This window comes from Camelus dromedarius, chromosome 21 (genome assembly GCF_036321535.1).
Source record: "Camelus dromedarius isolate mCamDro1 chromosome 21, mCamDro1.pat, whole genome shotgun sequence".
Classification (NCBI taxonomy): domain Eukaryota; kingdom Metazoa; phylum Chordata; class Mammalia; order Artiodactyla; family Camelidae; genus Camelus; species Camelus dromedarius.
Genome location: NC_087456.1, coordinates 13,073,712 through 13,086,457, shown reverse-complemented (window position 1 = coordinate 13,086,457; position 12,746 = coordinate 13,073,712).

Here is a 12,746-nt window from a genome sequence, read left to right as displayed (position 1 = left end):
ACGCCCCATTCCAAGAGTGGCCTAATGCGTATCTACACAATCAGTTTCTCTCACCATCACTTTGGCTGCAACTTTTTTGTGCAATTAAGTAATTTATTCCTTTCTTCAGCCTCCTGATTCTAATGAATCCGAGCCACAAACAAGCCTCAGTTGCTCCTATTCAAGGAGTCTGATTGCATCTGGCAGTGATTGCTGAAAATCCTGAAGAGGAAACAGGGAAGGGAAGCATATTGTTTGGGGGGGTAATAGGTGAAGACCTGCCTCTCTTGACCTATAATACATTAGTGTCAGTGAACATTTGGCAGCCTTCAGATGATTAGCAATGAAGATGAATCAAGCAAAAAAGAGGTAGAAATCTGCCTCATCTGAATCACCAGAACCGCATACATTTGCATGCTGATTAGCTGTTCTTTTGTCTGTGTTCCTAATTATTATGACACATTATGTCTTCATCAGGCAAGATTCTGATCTGTCTTGTTCAAAATGCATGTAGAAAAAAGTGCTGTTTATTGACTCAACATGTAACTTTTATTTTTATGTTTGCTTTAATTAAATACATATTTGATTGCCTTTGACTGCTGTCCTTTTTTTTTTTTTTTTTTTGCTCTTATTTATTTCCTCTTGTTGACAAACACACAGGTAACCTTTCTTTATCATTCTCAGATCATTTGGTGCTCACGGTCTCTTCCACCTCTGCCGCCCTCTCTCCCTCTCTCAGGTGCTCACTTTCATTTTCTTGAAGAGGCCAAACAAACAAGGAAAGAAAACAAAACAGCATCCCTAGTAACACAGCAGGGGGGGGGGCTGGGGGCGGGGGGCACACAGGCGATGCCCAGAGGAGGGGGCGGGGGAAGGGCTCCAGCCTTAACGAGAGCAAATAAATGTTCTTGACTCTGGAGAAAGGCTATCCAGAGGACCAGGGAGCAAAAGGGGGTTAGAAATAACATGATCCTGTGAAAGAAAGAGACCCTCTGTCATTTCCAGTTGTGCTCACACGTTGTTGATTATAAGGGTTTGTGAACAGGGTGTGAAAGTGCCTGTCCAGCGGGTCAAGCCCCCATTTTTCCCATATGGCCAAGAACTCTGATGTTATACTCAGGAAAGGACAGAAAACCATTTTCCCAATGGGTTCTCCTTAGACCCACTCACTGCCCACCGCCTTTTTCCTAGTAGAAGTAGCGAGGGAAACTGCATCTATCTGTGCCAGACCCCACAGGCCATCCCACAAAGCAGCCAGGAAACCAAGTCCCCAGGTGCAAGGGCACTAGACAGAGAACTCTGGAACGAAGGGCCTCCAGCCCCCCCCTAAAAAGATGCAAAATGTACGAGCAGGTACCCTACTGCCTGCTGGGGGTATTCCCTTCAAACAACAGGAGATTCTCTCAGTAGGGGATGGGGAGAAGTGTGGACAGAAAGGAAAAGGTATCTGTTTCCCTTTGGTTACAGCCACCCCGAGCCCTGATGTCCTTATCACCCTCCACCCAGGGATATGCTAAACAGCTGTAGTTAGCACCAAGCTATTTGGCGAGTCCAATCAAGACACTTAGAAAGCAAAAGAGCATCACAGAGGAAGAGCCGGATGCAGGAGTAATTGAGTGCGCTGAGGGTCCGTGGATGCTCAGAAAGAAAGCGGGGCCCAACCAAATGCAAATGGCTCCTCACTGAAGAGGCATAATGCCCACCGCTCTTCCCTGCTAATGGGCAATGATTGGCTGGAAATGTAATCAACAGCTCTGCCCCCAACATCTATCCCTAGTGAGGGATGATGGAAATCCATATTCATGAGAAAGCAAACCAGCAATGTTTACTGGGTGCAGAAAGGGGGCCGGGCTGGCCTGGGTGAGACGGAGGTCCTTGGAGAGGGATAATGAGGCTAGGAGCATGGGGCCCCCACCTCACCCCAACCCTCCCCTCACATATCTGCCTCCCCAGTGTGTACACAAGTCTGCTGAGCCTGGGACCACAGAGAACACCCAATGTGGCAAATCCGTAATTCACCCAAGCACAATTTCCCCCATGACAGTGGCCTCCAGATGTCCATCTGGGTGCCACCACCTCACGACATCTCGTGTAAAAGCACCCACACCGTTCCCTGCCAACCCACCCTCCAAGTGCGGCATATCTGTTCCATACGTGGGAACAGACATGGAGCAAAGGATGACAAAGGTACAGGCATAACCCAAACATCTGGCTGGAAACCTATTTTGGGCTCCCTCCGCCACACGCTGGGTTATCTAAGGTCTCTACCAGCCAGTTTGGGCTGCCATAACAGAATACCACAAACCGGGTGGCCCAAACAACAAACACTTATTTTCTCATACGTCTGGAGGCTGGAAGGCCAAGATCCGAGGCCTCTCTCGCTGGCTTGTGAACAGCCTCCTTCTGGTCTTTCCTCTGTGTGCACACTCCTGCTGTCTCTAATCTCCTCTTCTTACAAGGACACCAGTCATACCAGATCGGGGCCCACTCTAATGACCTCATTTTAACTTTTCCTCTTTAAAGGCACTGTCTCCAAGGACAGTCATATTCTGAAGTACCAGAGGTTAGGGTTTCAACGTGTGAATTTTGAGAGAACACAGTTCAGCCCATAACAGTGTTTTGCCAAAGTTTATGTCCATGAGAACCAAAGAAGGTGACCTCAATTGGAAATATGGTCTTTGCAGATGTAATTAGTTAAGATGAGGTGTTACTGGATTAGAGTGGGGCCCTAAACTCAATGACTGTTGTTCTCAAAAGAAGAGGAGACTAACGTATATGTCCACTGACAGATGACTATATAAAGAAGTTGTGGTATATTTATACAGTGGAATACTACTCTGCCATAAAAATAATAAAATAATGCCATTTGCAGCAACATGGATGGACCTAGAGATCATTATTCTAAGTGAAGTGAGCCAGACAGAGAAAGAAAAATACCACATGATACCACTCATATGTGGAATCTAAAAAAAAAAAAAAAAAAGACATTATGAACTCTTCTACAGAATAAAAACAGACCCACAGACTTAGTAAACAATCTTATGCTTACCGGGGAAAGGGGGTGGGAAGGAATAAATTTGGGAGTTTGAGATTTACAAATGTTAGCCACTATATATAAAAATAGATTTTAAAAAAGTTTCTTAATAACCTTTAATGGAAAAAATATATGAAAACGAATATATGTATGTATATGCATGACTGGGACATTGTGCTGCACACCAGAAATTGACACATTATAATTGACAGTACTTCAATTGAAAAAAAAAAAAAGGAGACATATAAATACAGGGAGAAAGCCAAGTGATGACAGAGGCAGAGATTGGGGTGATGCGGCTGCAGGCCACAGAAGCCAAGGGTTGCCAGTAACCACCGAAGTTAGGAGAGGCAAGGAAGGGTCCTTCAGGGGTAGAAAGCCTGCTGACACCTTGTCCGGACTCCAGCCTCCTCATCACAAGAGAATAAGTCTGTGCTGTTTTAAGCCACCTAGTTTGTGGTCATTTGTTATAGCAGCCCCAGGAAACTAATACAAGCAAGATGACCAAAGGCCACAGAGAATCCCCAAATCTCAGTGTAGAATTGGATTATCGTTTGAGCTGACCACTTGCTCATCACAAGGTGACCACAACACAAACAGGTCTGCACTTCTCTTCCCTCTTCTGCCTCCCAAACTTCCCTCTGGTGATGGAACCAAAGACAAGGTTTGAGAGGACCACAAGTGAGACAAGGGATCCTAGACGTCTGGTCACTGGCTCTCTGAAATCAGAGTCCAAAGAAATACAGGGAGGTAATCGTGTTCGATCAAGTCAGAAGTCCAAACTACCAACGACCCAAACAGACTTTTGTTTCTCTGCTGCGGTTTAGAGACCGGTATCAATCCACAATGGCCCTCAGTGAGATGAGAAAAATAAAGACAAAGCATTGAGTTTTTATAAAGCTAAGTATGTTTAATTCAGTGCATTCCCCCCTTTTTTTTTGAGAGTATGTCCTTTTCATATCTTAGATGTCGTACCTACTATGAGATGATGGCAATAAAAAGTTTTCTAATGTTCATTCTTAGCAAAATTAGAAGCTGGCAATTCTCTGACTGAGTCCCAATTAAAAAATAAAAATCCACAACCTGTTACTTCTTTCCAAGAAGTCTCTCCACATTCCTCCCTCCTTTGGTATGTATAAATCTTGCATTTCATTTTTTACTTACTTATATTTAGTGCTATAGTTATTCCCTGATTCCTTGCAAATAGATTCTTACCACCCAAGGATAAGGATCACGACTCTTACCTCTTTATTTCTACTTTTACATAACACAGAGCAGTACACTCAACAGATGCCCAGGAAATGCTGACTAAGTGAATAGAAGAATAAACTGATAAAATTGGTTTAAAAAAAAAACAAACGACCATCTAAGATGTTTTCAATGGACCCAGGACAAAGTAGTCATATATAAATGGATAATAGGGACTTGATAGCTTCTGAAGTCCCTCCCGACATATCTGTCTGTGGTTCCTGTCTCTAAGCAAACTATTGGAATGAGAAATAGACCCCAAATCAGCTGAAATGATAATAAAGGGGATACTCATGCCACAGGCCCAGAGAATTATAGAAGCTTCCACGCTGAGATTGGCCCAAATTATGAGGCAGCTTACTACATCACCAAGAAGGATCCAACTGCTTCTCAGCACTTTTACCCAAACCACCTTCATCCTTCACATTAATGCATTAACCTCTAAAGCAATTAGAATAATGAACACATCCTAATTCCCAAAACTTGTGAATATGTTTGTTACCTTACATGGCAAAAAGGACTTTGCAGATGTGATTAAGGATCTTGAGGCAGGGAGGGTATCCTGGATTATGCAGAGGGATCCAAAATAATCACCAGGGTCCTTATACGGGAAAGAGGAGTGTCAGAGTCAGAGAAGGAAACATGACAACGGAAGCAGATGTCAGAGAGAGAGAGAGATTTGAAGATGCTGTGCTGCTGGCTTTGAAGATGGAGGAAGAAGCCACGGGCCAAGGAATGCAGGTGGTCTTTAGAAGCTGGAAAAGTCAAGATTTTCCTCTCTAGCTGCCAAAAGGAATGCAGCCCTGCTGATACCTTGATTTTTAGGATTCTGACCTCCCTTACTGTAAAATAATAAATTTGTGTTATTTTAAGCCACAAAATGTATGGTAATTTGTTACAGCAGCAATAAGAAACAAAAACACCCTCCTTACTGGCCTCCCTGCTTCTGCCTTTGTCCTTCTGTGGACTATATATAAACACAAAGGCAAGAGCAATCCCTTTAAAACCTAAGTTACGCTTCTGCTCAATATTGTCCTGCGGTTCCCTATCTCAGAGTAAATACAAGGTTCTTAAAATCTCCTTCAAGGTCTTACCTGGCCTAGCCATCCAAACTTCTGAGGCTTCCTCCCTGGCTGTATCCTCACTCTCATTCCCCTGTGGCCTGACTGGTCTCCTTAGGGCTCCAGACGTCCTCCCGTCTCAGAGTCTTCACATTTGCTCTGCCCTCTGTTTAGAAGGCTCCTTCCCAGACATCCAAGAGCTAGATTCCAACCTCCTTCACACCTTTGCTCCAATGGCACCTTCTCAGAGAGGCCTTCCTTGAGGGCCCTATTGAAAGCTGAGACCTCAAAACTGAAACCCCTTCCCCTCCCAGTCTTCCCTGCCTACCTGGTGTTCCCAAAGGCACTCAAACACCCTGACGCCACTGGAGCCGAGAAGACAGTGCAACCAATACCGACAACAACAATCACGCTCGTTGCAGCTAAGTCCCTGGGTGCTCACTCAGCCAGGCACTGTGGACAGCGCTGCGCATGTATTACCTCAGGTAAGCAAATCACAGCAGCTCTTCACGCAGGGTCCTCACGGGAGCTCAAGGAGCCCAACAAAATTCAGTTCAAAATATAGGATGGGAATTGCTGATTTCTGATTAAGGTCCCAGCTGGTTCCGGACAAAAGAAGGAAACTGTTCACTAGGCAAAACTGATGTCATCACAAGAATATTGATAAAATGGAGTCTGAGCCAATAACCCTCCAGCTCCAGAAAGTATCTGAACCATAATAGGTATGTGGTTGGAATCTGCTCATTTGGGTTGGTTTGTTTGTCTTTAACAATGACAACAACAAAAAAACTAATGTCACTTGTCAATATGGAAAGAGAATGTATAAGTTCAGAAATGTGGAAAGACTCAGAGAAATATGAGGCTTCGTCTCAACAACCCACACTCATCAAAAGCCTCCGAAGCACATCACACCCACCTTCTCGTGTCAGAGGCTCCAATGGCAGCGGGTGGGCAGCTAAGGGTATAGATGAGAAGCAGACCAGAGGGGAGATGGGACGGGGGTTCTGCTCCCCAAAGATTCACAGACCTGGAGTGTGACCAGCACAGCCCACGTGAGTCTCTGGTCATATTTGGCGGTTGGGGAGGTGTTGTGCCATGGGGGTCTCTCCTTTCTGACTCTGCCCCCGTGGGTCTCATCTGGGAAAGTACCTTCTGGAGCAACAGAACCTCATCTACAACGAACTCCACTCCGATCACCGGCTTCAGCATCCCTGAGGGGGAAGAGAAAGGAATCCTCCTTTGAGGCCACGTTAAGGGTGGGGATTTTCCTTTGTTTGCAATTGTAATCTCAGTAGTCACTCTAGTCAATAAACAAACAAGTGAAAAGACTCAGCGAGGTGTAAAAATAGATTTGCACAGGGCAGACAACTGCGCATTCCATTTATTTACCTCTTCTAACAAACCGATACCTGGGGTGACATTTATTAATAAACGGCATTACCAGGTGCCTGCTATGTGGCTCACAGAAATTAATTACCCAGCCCATGGTAAAACCATAACAAGCCCGCAGTGCTGTAACATTTGTGCTAATTGAAAATGAGATAAGTGCTGTGGGTGCAATTTGCATTCAATGCAGTGTATTAATTATCTTCGGTTCTCTTCATGATAAATATACCTGACTGAATCGCTCTCCTAATTTACCGGGTAATAGAGTCGTAAGTGGATTCCCTTAGGTAACCAAGGCAAGGCGCTGGCTTGGGGGCAAGATGGAGGACCTCCACTTTCCCAGCTGCTTCCCCAAGCCTAGCTCTTCTACGTCACTGCCTTGCATCACTCCGTGGAGTACAGTGAGGCCAACCTGTTATGCTCACCAAGGCTCCCAGCCTCAAGCCCTAACCCTTCCCTCCTCTTCCCAGATAGGCCAACTATTCTAGAAGCTCGAGGAGCGCTCAAATACACGAAGTTAGAGGGGATATATTTCAATCCGTTTAACGACTCTTTGAACACTGAATATTATCTCTGCAAGGAAGGCTTTTGCCATTCATTGCCTTCATATTAATTCAGGATTTAATTGCAGTTGGTTCTAAATGGACACAAATTGAAACTTGTGCTCCGAAAGCAATCAGGAAAATAGAGATTTAAAGAGACTGGGCAGTTGCGGCGGATTAATGCTTGGGGATGATGGTTTGGAGACAGGGCTCAAATAACAAACTCAAGATGAGATGTTCAGCAAAGCTGCCTAGTACCACCCGACGAGGAAGGCCTGCCTTTCAAGATGGAAAAAGTGAGAAGACGTGTTTGGTTATCATGAACTAGAGCTCCCTGACCTTCCAGCACTGGCACACCTGTAAAGCCATCACCATGCCTTCCAACTCAGCGAGGTACTCCTCTTGCCTTCATGCACTGAGCCGCAAATAATGAGGGCAAGGTGATTATTAATAATAATAATGACAATAATAATAATAGCAGTTACCATGAAATGCAAGCTTACCATGTATCAGGCACCAAGCTAAGGATTTAACTTACATCACCTAAATTAATACTCTTTTAGAAGCCTTCCTTGCTTACCCTGTCTAAAGAACCCCCTTTCACCGTCTCCCCACCCTCCCCCAGCCACACATACGCAGTAACTCTCCAGGACAGTGACAGGGCCTCCATTCCAGTCTGTAATCACCTTGCTCAGTCATCCACCTGCCCTCTCCCTAATCAGCATACAAGCTCCTGAGGGTAGAGCCCTAGCCTGTCTTCTTCACCCTTACCATGTCACCAGTACAGAGTAGGATATTCAACAAATATTTGTGGAATGAATGCAAACTTACAATAATCTCCTAAAGTGAGCAGACCGAAACTCAATATATGACCCCAGTCCTAGCAATGCATAAAACAAGTTCTCAAATTAACAAGTTTATAGGGTGCCCTGCCCTACACATAGCACTCAGAGGCTAGGGATCCTGTGTGTTAAGGCCCAGTGGCACATGGAATGCCTACTATGAAATCCTATCTACTCACTAAAGGGGAGACTCCGACCTGATTCTAGGCTTCTTCATAGTCCTCAGGAAGAGGAAAGTACAGTTCTAAGTACCTATAACACAAAACCAAACAAAAGCCCAAGGAAAGCACAGCTATTTCTGACACTCGCACTAGAGAACAATTTCTTTCGAGGACAGAGAAGACATTGTTCAACGTCCAGTCACCCTCATGCGGTAAGGAGGCTGCTGTCGGCCCACACATACTTCTGTGTGAGTGAGAACAGGACACGCTTCTCCAGGCCAGAGTGGCCATGAGGGCACAAAGCTCAGCGAGAGGAGCCCGGCTGGGTTTCAGCCCTCATTTGCCCCCTTAGGTGGGGACCCTTGTACAAAATACAGCAGTTCCCACGTGCGGCCCTGCTGAGGACCTGCAGGTGACTGCCTCCTTCTAAAGTGCATTCTGGTAAAATCATCCCCACGGAGGCCCTTGGGATGCAGTCCTGGTCCCCTGGTAGATGTTGCCACCACATCTAGGGCAAATCTGCTAGGTTACACCTCAGTATGGAAAGTGATGGCTACTGCCAGGTTTCTCCTAGGACAGGGGTGACAGATTTAATTTTAGCTAAATAAGCATACTATCCATTCCAGTAAAAGAAAAAGAATGAAAGAAAAAAGAAAGGGAGAGAGAGAGAGGAAAAAAGGAAGGAAGGAAGGAAGGAAGGAAGGAAGGAAGGAAGGAAGGAAGGAAGGGAGGGAGGGAGGAAGGGAGAAAAACTGAACTCTTAATATTTCATGTCCTTCCTGTTATGGACTAAATGTTTATGTTCCCCCAAAATTCAGATTTTTGAAGCCCCAAACCCCAGTGTGACTGTATTTGGAGATGGAGCTGTCTTGGAGGTAAGGAAGATTAAATGAGACCCTAAGTGTGGGGCCCTGATCTGATAAGATTAGTGTCCTTGTAAGGAGAGGCAGTGATCTATCTCCCACCATGTGAGGACTGGGCAGGAAGGAAGCTGTCTACAAGCTAAGAGAAGAGGCCTCAGAATGAAACCGACCTTGCCAGCACTTGTGGGACTGCCAGCCTCCAGAGTTGGGAGAAATAAATGTGCATTATTGAAGCCTCCTAATCCATGGTGTTTTGTTCTGGCAGCCTGAGTTGAGACACTGCCCTTAATATCAGTGATGTTTTACCCCCTGGGCAATGGGCGGCTTTGTACAAAAAGAGATTGCCTAGGACGGTACTGAAGACCAGAGCTAGGAAAAGAGAAGAAAGACAAGTAGGTGGGAAGTGATTTGTTCTCTGTTATGTCGTCAGCAATTTCAGTAGTGCCTGGCACATTATAGACACTCAGTAAGTATTTCTTAAATGATGAAAACTGTAAATTACTACAAGGTAGCAGATAGTAGCAGCTACATTTATTGAGTGATGTGCTAAGCTTTTTAGATACATCATACATATATATGCTGGGCATTAAGCTAAACCTTTGCATACCAGGCATAGAGATTTAAGTACGTCATCTAATTTAGTCCCTACCATGACCATTTGAGGTAGGTGTTGTTATTCCCATTTTACAGATAAGAAAACTGAAGCTCACAGAGTAAGTCATCTGCACAAGCTCACATGAGTAGTAAGGAGTGAAGTCGGTTAGGATTTGTAAGCAAGTTTGACTGCAAAGCCCATCTTCTTAATCACTCTATAAATCTGATATGATCACAAAAGTGGTGTGGAAATTAGGTATCTGTAAATTAAATCTTAAATGAAATACACCTGTATTTACTATTCAAAGGGAACTTTCAATGAATTTCAAGTTGTATATTTTAAAAAACAATGTTTTTTATGAAATAGCCCTCTGATGTATCTGTTTGTGATAAATATACCAGCTTTACCTTAATCCAAGACCTGTGATTCCAAAATCATTTCCATTTGGCTTTGCAATATAGTATGTGACATTTCCACCAGGAGATGTTACCCAGGCTTGTACTGAATTGAATTTGTACCCTGCAAATCACACCAATGGGCAGAGAGGGGAAAGAAACAACCATCGCAAGTTTGCTGAAAAGCCTACCTGATTTAACTTTTTCCCAAAAAATGCATAAAGAACTCACATGGCATTGAAGGGGTCAAAAGGAGGATTTTTGTTGTTGTTGTTGGAAAATTATCATCTTTATGTTCCTTTAAGTATAAGCAGAAAATCAAGTTTTCCCCAGGCAGCTCACCATTCCATCACATCATTTAAAATCATTGAGACGGAAAGCACAGAATAGCAATATGGACTCAATGAATTGATCGATTTTCCTAGTTGAATTACTGGGATCAAATAGTAATTATGCACCGTACATTTTTAAGGTCTCTGCTTGTTCCCATTTCAAATGCGAAACTGCACCATACAGAGGTCAAGTGCGTAGACTGAGCCTGAGGGGGACCCGCAGACATTCTGTCCAACTCTTGACCGGATTTGAGTATCACTCAGATTTTCAAATCGCTCCTACTCTTCGGTGTCCGTTTCATGTTATACAAAAAAAATTACTCAACTAAATGCCACGATAGCCTGCTTATCCCGTTTGGGGCAATTCGTATGGCAGAAACAACACTCCACAGGCCTGTGCTTCCTCAGAGTAGTCTCCATTGCTGTGAACGGGAGAAACGTGGGAGAAAACAAAAACAGTCCCTGTGGTCCAAAAGGTTGGTTAAAATAAGTTTGACTTAAGCAAGTGTCTTTATAGTAAGACTTCCCGGCTCCTTTAATATGCTAACAGGCATCTGAGGTCCCCAGGCCAGGGACTCCTGATACCATGTACCACTAATACGCTTGGCAATGGGACACCTTTTTTTTTTTGGTGGGGGGAGGTAATTAGGTTTATTTACTTAACTTTTCTTTTTTTTTTTTAATGGTGGTACTGAGGTTTGAACCCAGGGCCTCATGGATGCTAGGCACGTGCTGTACCACTGAGCTGAACTATATCCTCCCTCACAATAGGACACTCTTTAATTCAGGACATAAGGATTCCTGTTCCAGAGCCAAGGTTTTGGGAAACATTGCCTCAGGGAGTACATTAAATACTCTAGACTTCAAGAAGGTTACAATTTACTTGAGGGGTGTTATGAGTTGAATCATGTCCCTTAAAAAGAAATGTTGAAGTCCTAACCCCTGTTATCTGCAGATATAATCTTATTTGGAAATAGAGTCTTTACAAACGTAATCAAGTTAAATTGAGGTGGTTAGGGTGGGCCCCTAATTCAATGTGGCTATTGTCCTTTAAAAAAAAAAAAAAAAGGTCATGTAAAGAGACAGAGACACGCAAGGAGAAGACATGTGAAGACAGGGGTAGAGATCGGAGTTATGCTGCTGTAAATCGAGGCAGCCTGGAAGAGGCATGGAAGGATCGTCTTCTAGAGGCTTCAGAGGGATCATGACCCTGCCAACTCCTTAGTTTCAGACTTCTAGTCTCCAAAATAAATGCTTCTTGTCAGAAGCCATGTGGTTAGTGTCACTTTGTTATGGCAGCCTAGGAATCTGAAACAGGAGGATGAGACACAGGAAAGATCAGCTACAAAATGGAGACTAAATAACAACACAACAAGAGGGGAGGATGGAAAGAAGTGGTGTGGACAAGTGACCAAAGAGGCTTACAGATAACGAAAGTGCAGGGCTTGGGGAGAGAAGAGCTCTCTGGTGGCTGGGGTAGTCAGGGAAGGCTTCCAGGAGGAGGTGGGAGAGGTGGGGAAGAGTAACCACAGGTCTCCTGGATTACTGGGGGAGCTAACACACACACACACACACACACACACACACACACACACACACAGACACACACACACCCCTACCCCTTGATGGAGTCCCTAGACTAGATTGATACCCACTTTCTGAGAGATTTCTACCCTGGGCAGCTCAGCAGTCATCTCTCTGCCTTGAAGGCATCATGTAAAACCCAGTAATCTCTCACAGACTTCCTAAATGAGTTTTAGAAAATACATGCATTTCCCATTTTTGTGAGCTTTGGATTTCTAGGTCAGCTTGCAGATCATGAAAAGGACAGCTAAATAAGAACAGCGAAAACAATTAATAAGTCTAGATCAAACCAGTTACACCACCAACCTGTTTCAATAGGGAGAGCCAGAGTAGGAAAAACCTCTCTGAAAATTTGGAGTAAAAGTCTCCATTGAATGAAACAGCAGTGAAGGTTTGCCTGGGGGAAGGGAAAGAAATCACGAGAACCTCAACTTCTAGCATGAAATGCATCTGTTAAATAGACCTACTAATGGTGTTATCGTAGCTAAAAACAGCGACTTGAAAATGTTGTGTACATTATTACCATCATTATCCACCAACTGTAAGAATGCTATGTTAAAACTAACTCAAAACACCTCGAGAAAGGTAATTGCTACTAATGGATCTGAAGTGTGCAAAATTGGACGTCATTACCCTGTCCTCACGTTGTGGGGATGGGGAGGCTGCTTGAGATGGCGGTTAGTGGGCTCACTCGTGTTTCAATCAGGACGGAGGTTTGAGGAGG